The sequence below is a fragment of the Colias croceus genome, chromosome 18 (genome assembly GCF_905220415.1).
Source record: "Colias croceus chromosome 18, ilColCroc2.1".
NCBI lineage: Eukaryota > Metazoa > Arthropoda > Insecta > Lepidoptera > Pieridae > Colias > Colias croceus.
In genome coordinates, this window is record NC_059554.1 from 8,337,323 (window position 1) to 8,353,426 (window position 16,104).

The window sequence follows — 16,104 nt, forward strand, 5'->3', positions numbered from 1 at the left end:
CTCACTCCCAAGTCCCAACACACGGATGGTTGTTTTGATAATGATTTAAATAACGGACGTCTTCTGCAGTTGCGGAGCAGTCTTGTCCTGACTTTGGTCGAGTAAAAATATCTAAGAAATATTATTGTAGCGACACCTCGCTCTGAATCGCGCAAGCGAAATGTTTTCGCTACAGAGATATATATATACAACTTTCCGACATCATCCATCGGGGCCTTTACGGCCGGCCAGTCGAGTTGACTGGTCGAGGATCCTCCCTTTTTCGATGGAGGAATTCCACCTTCCTTCCTCCACATTATATATTTTGTAGTAAGTACGTAATAATACGCGCTAACAAATATATGTTACATGTTTATTGTATAATTTTCACACTATTGGTTTTAAACTCAAACTCAAACATTTATACTATTAGACTTCTTCTAGAAGCACTTTTGAATCGTCATAACAGTTTAACAGTTTTAACATTTACCACCAATTCAGAAAGCAGTATCTATAGAGAAGAAGAAGAATCTATTTAATCATAATCGTAATCTTCTACTTCACTGAAACTTTCATCGCTCGAAGAACTCGATGTTTCGCCGTCGGAATTTCTTAATGTAATAAATGAGTCAGTGTAATTATATACTTTTGGTTCTAATTGAATATATTTTTCCTCATGTTCTCGCGTCTTTCTCCAAACGTCACTAAACATATCCAGACTAATGGCATTTGCTTCCTTTCTAAATAATTCTTCCACAGTTTTCAAGTTAAAGTTCACATTTTGTGATGCTACTTTCCCTTTAATTATGCCCCATAGTAACTTTATTGGGTTGAGTTCTGGATGGTACGGTGGAAGGCGCAATACACTATGTCCATGATCTTTGAGGATTGCATCAAGTAAAAATTGTGTATAGTTTGGCTTATTTTTTTAATAATGTTAACTTGGATAACTTTGATTATTAATTAGTAATTTGATTTTTGAAAAAAAAAACAAAATTTATATTTTTCTAACAAGATCCTTATCATCCCAATTTCCACCTTGGTGAGAAAAATTGACATTTCTAATGAAAATGAACAAAAAGTTAAATGATTTTATTGATTAATGTAAAATAGTATATAATTCTTCCATTTACTGTATCACAAAATTCTTCATAGATTTTTAGATATTCGTACTACACCAATTACATCACCCTGTATTTATAAACAATTGCAAAATATGACACATACATAGACCGGGAGATACTGACACAAAATTTCGGGTTATTTGTAACAGAATGGCGGTTCTACAGAGGTCTTATTACGCAATGACAAAAAGAAAAATGATGGTCAGAACGCTGGTACCGGCGGACTAGTCGCGTGGGCGTAAGTCACACTCGTCGGATAAGTAAGACCCTTCTAGACCGCCATCCTGTTACAAATGACCCGAAATTTTGTGTCAGTATCTCCCGGCCTAACATGTGCAATGTGTAAATGTGTTGACGTTCCAGCTCTTCTTAATATACTTATACAATGACTGATTAACAAATAATTGTCATACGCCCAGCGACCAAACGGCTGAAAATAGGGACACATTTTGGATCTATTTCGTGATGTGGTAGGTGAACAATAAGGTGTTTTGAATAAGAATAATTCGAATAACGAATTACACATGAAAAAAGAAAATAGCTGAGGCTTCTATGTTACATGAACTGTAAGAAAAATGAGTGTAGTACAGTTAGTTACCCCACTATCTTATCAAATGCCTTCGCAAATGCCTTCGCAAATGCCTTCGCAAATGCCTTCGCAAATGCCTTCGCAAATGCCTTCGCAAATGCCTTCGCAAATGCTGGCGGCACAGCCGCCGGCCGTGCCACCGGCATTTGAGGTTCGAAGACCTGGATATGACTTTGGGTACATACAGTTGCTAGTTACATATTATTTTTATATTGTTGCCCCACCTTGAGCCCATGGCTAGCTACGCCCATGTCCATACATATAGCTGTAAGTTCTTCTATAAAGGCTGCTTACGTAGGTTCTTGTCGATGGAAACTTCCAGAATATTCGTTCAGTCACAACGCAATCGGCTCGCCAAATTGTCTATATTAGAGATAAGAAATACATCTATCCTTAATTCAGTTACAGAATTAAGGATAGATGCTTTCTTGGAAGGAGACTTCTTAAGTGGATACTTTCCTGTAAAATATGACTATCTGTAAAGGTACTAAATTACAATATCTCAATCTCTATGAAGGTTTCCTTGTTTGAAAAAAACTTTACAAAATCTGTTACTCACATTTTCTTTTTTTAATATTAAAAAAAAACTGAACTGGTTATCCTTATAATTCTTGACCTAAAACACACGTTCGATATTAACAAAAATTCGCACAAAAGTCTATTAAAAATTTCCAATAACACATGCAGATATCGCAAGTATTACGACAATGGGTCAGAGCTATTACGTCCCACGGCCCACCCAATGCGAAACATTTTCCCCACTTCAAATAAACGCTTACATTTTCCATATTCGACGCAGGGACGGATTTACGGCAATTATCTACAGGGCACGATACGGAAGTAGGTTTTTTTCTACATTTGCCTTGTATACTCATAAAATAGAAAGTAATATAAGTAAGTAATAAACAATGCATGGTTGATAAAATAGTGTATGATAGTGGTATCCGAGCGGTAGACATGCATTTATTTTATTTTAAATGCAGCCAGATCAGAAGATCTGGCACATTTTTAGAATTGATTAAAATGTTTGTAATTTCACTGATGTGATGAAAATTGCTAATTCATAGTTATTCAATTTTCAAAATGGCAGCATAATAAACATTATTAAATTATTGTGCCCACCAAACAATCAATCAATCAATAGACGTTATGTGATAACATACCGCTAAATGAAACATACCGGGCTCCCATAAATTGCAGCAGTTTTTCCAAACGGCCCTGTATAAGCAGTGACATATAGCGTAGTGGAGTGCCCTACGTTTTGTTACGAGAGATCATTGACTTTACTTTGTGACAAATATCTTGTATATTTCATAAAGGAATAGAGATCAAAGCCCGCTCTTATTCGCTTTGACGAAATACTTAGATTCGATTTAGTTGTGAGTGGTTTTTTGTTTAAGATTAAATGTTTATAATATTTTCTCCTTTGTAGGCAGGAAGTGGCTTTCGAATCAGCATTTTACATCTTTAGCTTTTTCGTGGTATAAATTTAACCAATTGAGATGAAAGGAAATATGTTGTTTATTCCATCAATAGGTAAAGGCTGTGTTGGTTATACTTCTACATGTAACAAAAATATACAGTGAAGATTTCTCCAAATAGTATGAAATGTTTATTTAGATATCTAGATTATTTGCTCTACGTTATTAGGATTGGACCTATGTTGATTGTTGACTGTGGATGTCTCGAAATACGACTAGACATAAATGAATAAGTCCCAAACCTACTGATATTGGGCTTTTCTTTAATATCTACCCAATTTTAGTGAAATATATTATGTGTCTTAGATTATGTATATTAAAAGTACAATTTTTTATCATCATGTTACTACTATTCATGTCTAGTTTTAAATATAATTGCAACACCACGTCAGATGTATCATTAATATCAAGATAAAATAATTATTCGTAATTATGAGCTGATACATGACAACGTCGTATGCACCAAACATTAATTACTAGCTTTCCACGCGCAGCTTCGCTCGCGCAGTCAAAGAAATACCCGCATAGTTCCCCTTCCCGTGGGATTTCCGGTATAAAACCTATCCTATGTCCCGGGGTAAAAAATAGCCTATGTCCTTTCCCGGGTGTCAAAATATCTCTATACCAAATTTCATGCAAATTGGTTCAGTAGTTTAAGCGTGATTGAGTAACAGACAGACAGACAGAGTTACTTTCGCATTTATAATATTAGTATGGATTATAGCTATTATTCGATCTTCCACCATTCTCAAACTCAAACTCAAACTCAAACATTCATTTATTCAATTAGACTACTATTTAGTAGCACTTTCGAATCGTCATTACATAGGTAAGTATTTTTAACATTTACCACCGATTCGGAAAGCAGTGTCTATGGAGAAGAATCGGCAAGAAACTCCATAGTTGCTCTTTTAACATCATGTAAATATTACAATATATGAAACTTATATCTAACTACATAATATATCATAATATGCCAATGAACTGTCTTGTGGTTTTTACGCGACAACCCTCCATGGGTTTTTATCGTCCATATATTCCTGAATACTGTAGTACGCTCTCTAAACTAATACATTTTTTATATAAGTTTTAAATTTAGAACTACTAAACTCTTTAATATTGTGAGGAATTCTATTGTAAAAGCGTATACCTTGACCCATAAATGAATTTTTAACTTTAGCTAATCGGAAAAATGGCATTTCAATTCTATTCCTGTTCCTTGTGCCATAATTGTGTCTATCTCCTACTCTTGTGTGTAAGTTCTGCACACATGTCACGTGAAATGTTTAGGAATGGATTAATATAAACTAAACAATTACGACATTTAACGAGCGCCGCGTCGAATCTCAAACTGTACCTTTCTTTGATGTTTTCCTTTGTGTTGTAATGGAGTCACGCGTCGGCTTAAATATCTCGATTCTGACTCGATCTTGTTAGGTATCGAGTTGTATCGATTCGGGATTATGTGTCCCCGGCACGTGTACCTTACCCCTATTGTGCGGAAAAATAAACTTGGAAAATATTCTTGTGTTATTGTATTTAAATTTACATGAATACAAATACTGGCAGACGAACTTACAGGTTATATTTGTGACCAACCTGTTACTACGTAGGTATCTAATTGCATGGTAACCGCCATTTCTGTACAAGTAAAAATAAATATATAGAATTGCCAGTCAATTTTTATGTACTTACTATACAATATAACCTTGTTTGATAAACAGTTCTAATTTTGGTATAATAATCTTGTTTAAAAGTGTTCTAATTCGGGTTTGATCCTCCGATTTCAGAAGATCTAATTAAGCATTGTTTCCACACTGCTAAAAGGGCCCTAACGATTTCTAAGAAGAGAAAATTCTAAGAACAAATTTGTAGGATAGTAGAAGGTTCTAGTATAGTTCTATTCTATCGTCCATGGGCGCGGTCAAAACGGCCTTTGAAGTATGGGAATGAACTTAATGAAGGAGAAAAGGGAAAATAAGATTACCCCATGGCATTTGGAAGCTTATGGTTGCATTAGGGAACCATCCTTGGTTGACAAACGAATTTGTGATTTTGTGAAAATTGAAAATTTAGAAATGGGTAAAATGAATATATTCATTAGTACATAGTTTCTAATTATTAATTGTATTCTTTTAAGATTAAAATATATAAAATATGTATTTACAAGATAAATTTCCACTTTATGAGTATTTATGTATAGGCATTTATTTTTCCTAGTTGTGTAATTGCTCTTAAAATGTTAACAGGCACAGTAAATTTAAATTTATAAAGAATAGAAAAAATTCGATCACGAGGCGGGACTCGAACCCGCATCCTTTCGCGCCATTCCAGGGCGGATGCCTGACCAACTCAGCCGCCAGAGCAATCAAATTTATTCTATTCTTTCAGTTTTATGTGTCTTAAGGGACACACCGCGCGCCATCTATTGAGATGATTAACAACCATCTCAACCAATATGAAGCACTTTTCAGTGAATACAATATAGTAACGATGGAACACGACCTTTTTTGTTGAATTTATATTTTTGGTTTTAATGCATTCATATCTTCTCTAATATATAAAAATCAATGCCACTTTTCGTTGTAATTCCATAACTCGAGAACGGCTGAACCGATTTCGATAATTCTTTTTTTATTATATTCCTTGAAGTACGAGGATGGTTCTTATGTAGAGAAAACGTTAATATGTACCACGGGCCGGGGCGGACCGCTAGTGCTTTATAAATATAAATTTATAAAGAATAGAAAAAATTCGATCACGAGGCGGGACTCGAACCCGCATCCTTTCGCGCCATTCCGGGGCGGATGCCTGACTAACTCAGCCACTCGTGACCTGCCAGAGCAATCAAAACAGTAAATTTTATGATATTTATATGATATTATTTGAATATTATTTAAGTAATATGTATTCACTACGTATTCCATTAGTTCTATTGCTACTCGAAGCAACTGGAAGATAGTTATTAGTTTTAGGTAGGTACTCAATCTATTGCTAGGCTTCAAATAATAGTCTTGCCCAATTTAATAGCATTTTATAGATTTTATTCTTATATAATCTGACTGATTTACAGTCTTTAAAACAACATATTTAACGCATATAGAGCACTAATTTATTTTTAAATCCCACATACTTTTAATTGAAATCTGTCCCCTTGAGATTGAGACCTACAATTATTTTCGTATACACTATAAACAATTAATATGTCAGATAAAGCGAGACTGTAAACCAAAGTGAGCCCTTTTAAAATATAATCCGATAAACGGATTATAATTTATCGTGTGCCGATATAGCTTCGGGATGAAATACTGTGAATCCGGGATCGAAAGAGAGGCATAAATCGAGCTATGAAGAGAGGTCAGATGAGTTGACACAACAATTTTGGCGGTTTGATTTATTTCATGCGTTTATCATCATATTTTTGAATGTTTAAAGCACGTTTGGCTTTTCTTGGCGGGTTATTTTTTATTGGGTTGGTATATTTTTTATTTGGTATACCTATTACATGACGTTTATTAAACTCAAAATAAATAATATAGAATACACAAATAAATTGGCTTTGGTATTATGTACAAGAGACGTTCACAACTTCGTTAAATATTTCTTTCTAAGAGGACTTCTTCTGGTTGAAACTGTTTACCTGAAACAATAGACACAAGCCGCAAGCTACAATTAGTATATTAATAATTGTTGTTTTATTATACAAGCTGTTTTAGTCGTGTAATTATATTTTTGCCATTTAACGTAATATCATTCAAAATTCCATAACAATTATTTGACTCCTCACACAAAATACATCCCTATAAAAATAAATATCAAAAGCCAGGAATACATTCGGAAATAATATAACAGAAGGTAAAGTTTTCTCCTTTCTCGTGGATAAAGGGAAGATAAAATCTCAGCCTATACGCAAAAATTTCCCTCAAAAAGTGGAAATTGCTGGGGTTTCCTATTACGTTGTAATGACTTATTCCTTATCGATATTTTTTGTTAGCTTCGTATGGTATGGGGTAAGTTTAATATTAGGATTTCTATTAATAACTACTGTGAATATATGGATGATTTATTATATGTGATAAGATAAGTAGTGAGTGTTAGTTTACTTTGATGTCAGAAAAGGATAAAATGGTTTATTTTTTGCCAATTTGCCAACATTCTTATATTGGTCTCGGGTCCATAGTACTTGAAGGTCAATGGCTTTTCATGGTAGTTTGATATTATAGACATTCAATCTATGATAATAATTATGGTCTGGTTATATGTATAAAAAGGTATTCGTATCGTCATCGACAGCTGAACGTCATTATTAGTAAATTAGTTCTTGCTACGCTCGGCAGGGGCGCTTTTCAAAATACTACACAAAATATGGTCTCGATGACGATATACTTTGCGACTTTGTGATGTTTTTCGTGCTTGCACGTCGGAGGTTAACCTTTTAATCTAAAATTACGAAAATAGCAATATATAACAATTACAAAAACAATATTTAAAAAACTAAATCATATTTTATACGTAGTAGTACCTAGTAGGTACAGCCTTAGTTAATTAGTATAGCTAGATTTCAGCCAAATTTCGCATTGTATTAACACCATTGTGTGTCTATATCAATTAAGGCGATCCAATACACATCTCTAACAAAAACTTGGCACGCGATCCAACACAATAGTGAAGAGATTTGTGGAATATTAATCAGCTAGGTGATAGATAGTGTGCCAGATACGTACGAATTAATCATATAGCAGACATTAGCATTGTGTACGATTTAATAGAGAAATGATGATGTTTTTGTATAAAAAAACTCTATTCATAGATATGATTGAAGTCTGTTTCATTTGTTTTGTTTTATTCAACCGTTGATAGTGATCTTTGAAACAATAATGCTGTAGTCAACCTAGTCAGTCAGTCAGTCAAGTCAGTCAAGTCAACGTATTTGATTCCTATCAATAATGAGGCCTTATGTCACACCTTTTTGTTGCATATCTTCTATTGTACAATATTTTCGTGAATATTTTTTGGTTTACTAGTTGCAACAGGTACTTATCATAAAAGGCACAACAGCGTAAGTATGAACATTTTTCTCGGTTCTTATTTCGTACATAAATATCACTTATATTTCAAATCACATCAACCGCAACTGGCTTAGACCAGTTCTTTTAACCTTACAAACCACACTAAGTTAGCACACTAACCTTACTAAGATAATCTCGAACTCTAAATCCAACGGTAAAATGTATAAAAGTGTCTCGTATTTACCGAGGCGCCTCAGTAGATAGTGTTCCAGCTATCGCCCGGAAGAGCCACGCTTTTCAATGTCGCATGCACGAATTTTACAATAAATCACCTGTAGGAAGGAAAACATCGTGAATAAGGTTTTCGGAAATCTTCCCGATTTATAGACGAATTTTTGTTCAAGGACGGCTTGATAATGTTGAGTGCAATAAGAATAAGGATAGACAGAATATTTAATTTTGCAAAAGCACTGGTATCGAGATGTGCTTTGGGGAGACGTCTTCTCAAAATAAAACAGATATAATTGATGCATGTATTATCAAATCTTGATGGATAAATATTTGTTTAAAACTGAAATGATCTAATGAACGAAAATTAAGAAAAGGATGAAGGAATTTCACAGATATATTTAACTAACTGCTTCACGCGGTTTCACCTCCGTGGCTCCTCTCCTGTTGGTCGTAGCGTGATGATATATAGCCTATAGCCTTCCTCGATAAATGAGCTATCTAACACTGAAGAATTTTTCAAATCGGACTAGTAATTCCCGAGATTAGCGCGTTCAAACAAACAAACAAACTCTTAGCTTTATAATCTTAAAATATATAAATCTCGTGTCACAATGTTTGTCCTCAATGGACTCCTAAACCACTTAACCCTTAACACGGCAAGCCCTGAAATAATGTACTCAGATATGACCTGAATTGGTTTTATTGATATTTATTGATTAAAAAATACTATAGTAGAGAAAAAATAAAACAAATTTTCTGTAAGTAGGTTTTTCAGGATGTCCGTTAAAACGGCCTTTGCCAAAAACCCCGTCTTCATTGCTGTCTCAAAAAACAGACAACGCTGTCATTCAGGTTATAAAATAAGCATGAAAAAAAAAATATATATTCACTTAATATAACACAAATGAAATCAATTTCAATATTTTATTGTTTTATTGTAACACAGTATTTTCACTATCTATTAAACCAAAAAAATCTTCAATTTTAACTAAATACCTAACAAATTATAATTGAGCCCTCTCAAGCTCAATCACACTATTTACTTGTGTGAAATGTTAAATAACATTTCTTATTTCGTGTCAAGCAACCTTTGGTTTCATGTAATACAAATAATGATGGTTTTTCTAAATGTGAAATGATATTTGGCCGATGATTAGGACATCTAGACGAACTGCATGTGGAGGTCGAGGAACTACCGGTTTTATTATAGATCCAACAGATTTAACTGATCTAAGATTTTTTTGCGGCATTTTTAACATAATTGATATTAATGCTACAAATAATTAAAGACTCTAAAGCAAAAAAAACCTATAAAAGTGATATTTTATTAAAATACGAATCACGACAACGTCCGTTTTTTGGGACATGTCAAATGGTTCTTAGTTACTTGTATCTACGGCACTGTCCCAAAAAACGGACCAGCATTATTTCGAATATTTTGCCATAGAATTATTTGAATATTTCATAATTTTTATAGCAAAAACAACAGTTTATTTCACCTAAAAGTTAAATCAATAGAAATCAAACATGGAAAATATTTCATTAAAGCTATTATTGACCCGAAACACAAACCATCACTAATTCCGGGAATCCCTAAATTCAACAGTCACCTAGCAAACGAATTAAATGTTTTCTATAATTGGTATGTAGGAGAAAAATAAAGGATTGTTATCGTACTTTCTCCAACATAGTCAATTTTCTAGATTATTTGGAACGTTAAAGATTTACACGGCAATAAGTACATGTACTAAAAAAGTGACAGAAAAGCTTTAAGGGTTAACCGTTTATAATAAAACTAGCTGTGCCCGCGACTTCGTCCGCGTGGAAAATTGACTTTGGATAGTTTTCCCACGATAAAAAGTACCCTATTAGACCAGGGTAGATAATTTTTGAAACAAAAAAAAAATCGCAATAGGATGAAAAGGAAAAATAAAAGGAAAAATAAATTACGGTCAATCCGAGTTCGGGAAGTGGGAGGGGGGGAGCTTTTAAGATAAAAAATGGTTTCTCGCGATTTCCTACAAAACTACAAGTCCTACGGAAAAAAGTTCAACGGCAAAGTTGTAGGTAATAAAAAGATCTACAACCTTTGTATTTTCAATTTTTTCACATAACCTCAAAATTTAGGTCAAAAATTGAAAAAAACCAAGTTGTTGGTTTTTTTATTTTAATAAGTTTTTTATTAAATTTTTTATTTTAAAATTTGGTGGAAAGTTACTTTATTATGTCCCAAATACACTGTAATTTATTTGATTTAAAATATTTATTTTATCGCCTTATTTTGAATTAATACCAAAAAAACAACCTAATTCTCAATCGAAAACTCACCCGTCAAAATATCGGCTTTTTTCAAAAACTTGGGGAGCCTTTTGTTCATTGAAATCTCTACTTTCATATGGTGTAAAAAATAAACATTACCTTCTTATTCTTATTCTTAAGTGTGCACAGACGATTTTTCCGTAAGTATTACAGATAACAAAAAACTTTAAACTGATATCGAAATTACTTATCAGCCTGATGAGTAAAATGGCCGTAATAAATTTTTAACACGTTAAACGCTTTAAGAAAAATCGAGTATTTCCATTCAGGCCACAAGGCTCATCGGTGAGCCTTATCATACCGGACCATTCGAGCCATGGTGGTCACCCGTGAGCCGCGTGACAGGTCCAACGTAAACGCTTCCCACAAGCCACAGACTGCAGCTATGAAACAAAACGCGTATGGAAGTGAGTCGCGAGGCCCAGTAGCCGGTACGGACTGCGTGGTTTTCAAATCCGATGGAAACTTACTAGTTTTATCCGGGTTTTTGTAAGAATGCTAGGGTTGTTGTTGTTTGCGATGCTTTCTAACTGCGTTAGCTCCTCTTGAGTTAGTTCAAAATCATCAAAATCATCCATTTTTAGGATTCCGTACCTCAAAAGGAAAAAACGGAACCCTTATAGGATCACTTTGTTGTCTGTCCGTCCGTCTGTCAAGACCGTTTTTCTCAGGAACGCGTGGAGGTATGAAGCTGAAATTTATATCAATTACTCAGGTCTACTCAAGTCACAAGGGACTTGAAGCTGTGAAAAAATCAAACTTCTAAGCCAACGCAATCAAAAGATACAGCCGTTTATGCCGCAAATTTTCGACGCTTGCAAGGGAATCAAAACCTACAGGGTGCTTCCCGTGAACTTAGAATCTTGAAATTTGGTACGAAGCAGCGTCTTATAGCATAGATAAAGGAAAAATTACGAAAACCATAAATTTTTAGTTACATCACATAATATATTTTTTTAATAATTTTAAACTTACTACCCATTTCCTCATAAACGCGTAGAGGTATTAAATTGAAATTCATACCAAATACTCAGGTCTATAATACCTTTAAGCTGTAACAAAATCAAACTTCTATGTCAACGCAATCAAAAGAAACAGCAATTTAAGCTGCATATTTTGAAACTCGCAAGTACTCGCAAGGGAATCAAAACCTAAAGGGTACTTCCAGTCGACCTAGAATCTTGAAATTTGGCATGAAGCAACGTTTTATAGCACACATAAAGGAAAAATTCCGAAAACCTTAAATTTTACGGAACCCTCGATGCGCGAGTCCGACTCGCACTTGGCCGGTTTTGAAGAAAAAAGCGTAACCGATCCTCACTACTCGACGTAGCGTGCGGCTCCGTGGGCCGTGCGGTGACCCCGCGGCCCCCCGCCAACGGAAAATACAAAATCCTTTGCATGAGGCCACGGGACTCACCCGTGAGCCTTTTACAATATCTTAAAAACTAGACGGTAAAAGTCGCTAGTTTTGATTTATCATACGAATTACTTAATTTTATGAACATTGGGATTAAAATTTTAAGTTGATGAAAATTACCGATTATCTGATTACGGCTTGGCTCGAATGGAAAAGTAAGCTGGGCTCACCGGTGGGTCGTAAAGCGTGCAACGTGTTAAAAATAAATCGAGAAATATCAAAAAAAATATCTTCAAACCCTCCCTTACATTAGGTACTTGTATGAAATATGAATATCCCATATACATTTCATATGAAAGATTTTAGCTTTCTTTTTATTTTTTTGGTTTTCTGCTTTAATTACTTCGCAAATTTGAAGTGCCATTTTCCACGCTTTTCCCGGAAATTTTCACACATTTTCCGGATATTTTTCGGGAATTTTCCAGGCATATACCGGGGATTTTCCGGATATTTTACAGGCATTTCCCAGACATTTTCTGGACATTTCCCTGGCATTTTCCAGGGTTAACCGGGGCATTTTCCGAGGATATCCGAAAAATGCCTGTAAAATATACGGAAAATCCCTGGAAAATGCCCGGGAAATTCCCGAAAAATATCCGGAAAATGTCCGGGAAAATGCCTGGAAAATGTCCGGGAAATGCCTGGAAAATATCCGGAAAATTCCTGGAAAATGCCAGGGAAGAAATGTCCGGAAATTGTCTGGGAAATGCCCGTAAAATATCGGGAAAATGCCTGGGAAAATAACCGGAAAGTCCCCGGAAAATTCCCGGAAAATATCCAGAAAATGCGTGAAAATGTCCGGTAAAAGCGTGGAAAACGCCTGGGAAAATTTCCGGAAAATGCCTGAAAAATATCCGGAAAATGCCTGGAAAATCCCCGAAAATGCCTGGAAAATTCCAGGGAAGAAACGCCCGGAAAATGTCTGGGACATGCCTGGAAATACCCCAGAAAATGCCTGGGAAATGCCCGGATCATTCCCGGAAAATGCGTAAAAATGTCCGGAAAAAGCGTGGAAAATGCCACTTCAAATTTGCGAAGTAATTAAAGCAGAAAACCAAAAAAAGAAAAAGAAAGCTAAAATCTTTCATATTTAATGTATATGGGATATTCATATTTCATACAGTAATGTATAAATGGGTTTAAAGATAATTTTTTTGATATTTCCCGATTAATTTTTAAAAATTTATTACGGCCATTTTACTCATTAGGTTAACTGATAAGTACTTTCGATATCAGTTTAAAGTTTTTTGTTATCTGTTATACTTACGGAAAAATCGCCTGTGCACACTGAAAGATTACACCCTGCATATTTTCTCTTGTATCGGCTTTTCGGTAATATTTCAAAAGAAAAAAAAGCATCTGTTGTAAGCAACGATACAACAAATATTTTATAGCTATTCAAAAGCAAAATGAGGTGAGAGGTCCCAGAAGGGATCTCGAAGTTTGAACCTCGGCTTGGGCTGCAGTCGCTTGTGTGGAGGAGGCCGGAACTCGGAAGGGCCCTAGTCGGACGGGGAGTAGGAGCGGATCGATCGGTCTTTATAATATAACCTTTTGCGAACGAAACGATAGCGCGATTCGATAATTCTAATTCGATACTAACGCCATCTAGTTAGGTAAAAGGAAACATTTTTGTATGGTGATAAAATTAACATTATACAACTTCCTTTTTAAAACTATGTTTCTCTTCCCAAGTTACTTAAATGGCATAATTTTTATAGTGTCAATCTGAATATTGTCAAACAACATTTATATATGCGTCATTTGATTATTAATTTCCAATAGTTAACGTGTAAATTGATTTGATTTTTATAACATTTCATAGATGGCGCTGTTTCAAATTTGTCTTTATACTACTAATTCATTAAACTGTTTCTCTGCCTAAATTACGTTAATGACATAGTTTTTATTTTGTAAAGCTAGTTAATAGCATGGCTTACTCGAAACCAACATTTAAACATGAGTCTTTAGATTGTACGCTGTCGTAGTACACAGAATAGGTAAGAAAAAATAAAGGTTCACAGCTCCTCCCGCGAATGTGATATCATGATAATATGTATAAACTATCCTCACCCGACCTCTTAGGAATATTCATGCAAAATTTGAAGTAAATCTGTGCAGTACTTTTCGAGATTAGCTCGGTCAAACATACAGACAAACAGACAAACAGATAAACAGACAAACAGACAAACAGACAAAAATTCTAAAAACTGTATTTTTGGCTTCTATATCGATTATAGATCATGGATTATGTATTCTTTTAAAAAAATATTCAATGTACAGTTTTGACTTTCCTACGATTTTATTATATGTATAGATTCGCACACCATGTGCAGTCCGATCCAACTTGAGAGATAGGATAGTTTTTATGAAAAAAAAACGTAAACATGTAGGTACCACGGGCGAAGTCGGGGCGAACCGCTAGTATTAGTATAGATTACTATTATATTGTGTGTAATGGATGTAATTGTATAGTTTAAAGGGTAAATATTTAAATGTTTTACAAGTAAGTATTTTGTTAAATGTACTACTATTCTCAGAACTTTCTCAGAATTACAAAGATTTTAGTTAAAATGTTCACTTTAAAACACATGAATTTCATTTGAACTATTCACGTCTGTCTCACGTCGGCTCGCAGCGATGTCGCGGCAGTGGACAGATGTCCAACAGCTTTCCCTTTTACAATTGTAAAGCATATTATGGCATATTTATATGTTTTGTAACATTATGTGCTAAATGTTTAATTTATGTTTTTATGGATAAGATTTATATTTATGTTTCATTTTATAAGTTTGTAGTGAGGCATTTTAACATGGAAACTTCGGTCTAAGCGAATTCATATATTAGATTAACACTAATTACAGTGCCACAAACTTAACTGACCCGGTGGCAAAAACTGGAACTACGTGTCGCGTATTTTGAAATGTTACATTTTCACAGACTTTTCATACGAAATATTTTGTATAAATCAAAAGTTACTTATTAATGTTTATTTACACCATTTGCAATGACATTATTTTTACCATTGCATCCGGGGAAGTACTATTTAGCGGCACTAAAATCGACATCAGTGACACCGTCACCGGGTCAGTTAAGTTTGTGGCACTGTACAACCTATACATTTTTTGATGACATGGATACTACGGCCTACGTGAGTACATATATTAGAACTACGCTTATAAATTTAACCATAAATAAAATTATACATACAATATTATCTAGTGCTTCAAATATTAATCTATTTCAAAATCAATTACTTATTCACTTATGAACGCTCCAAAGTTATGAGTATCGGACCCTCGGCGGACCTTCTGCACTTGAGACCCTGTATTGTTTAGGTTCCTTCGATATTTCGAGACGTTTATATTTAGGTACATAACAATGTACTCGATAGGAAAGTATTATTAGCAAAAAATCAATTGCCTGCAAAACTAAACAGAGAATATAGAGAACTCTTTTTTGAAGTCATTAAAAAGTAGAGATCGTCTTCTTAAGAAAATTACGTTTCTGTTTTGACTTAGTTGCCACATGGCTTTTTATACTCATATTTCTCAATTTATTTTAACTCTATCTCATGTTAATTGGTAAACTAACTTCTACATCACGATATAAGTACGTGCTCACGTTTTAATCTTAAAAGAAAAGCTTTCGCTGAAAAAATAATGGGCATCAAAGCTCAATTTTATAACACAGAGATAGAAAAATCAATTCAATTAATCTAATAAATTTAACAGCCGTTTTTGAGAGGCACTGTTAAATAATATCATTATCATAATTCATAAGCCGACACGACTACGACACGATTCCCAGCGTGCACGATACACACAATTAAATAAATAAAACGGACAGATTTACGATCTTTACAGCGAATTATGGTGGCAATTATGCGTAAACACGAATTTTAAAAGTTGTCGAGGTTAATGCGTACTGTTTACCCGCGAGACGTAATTAG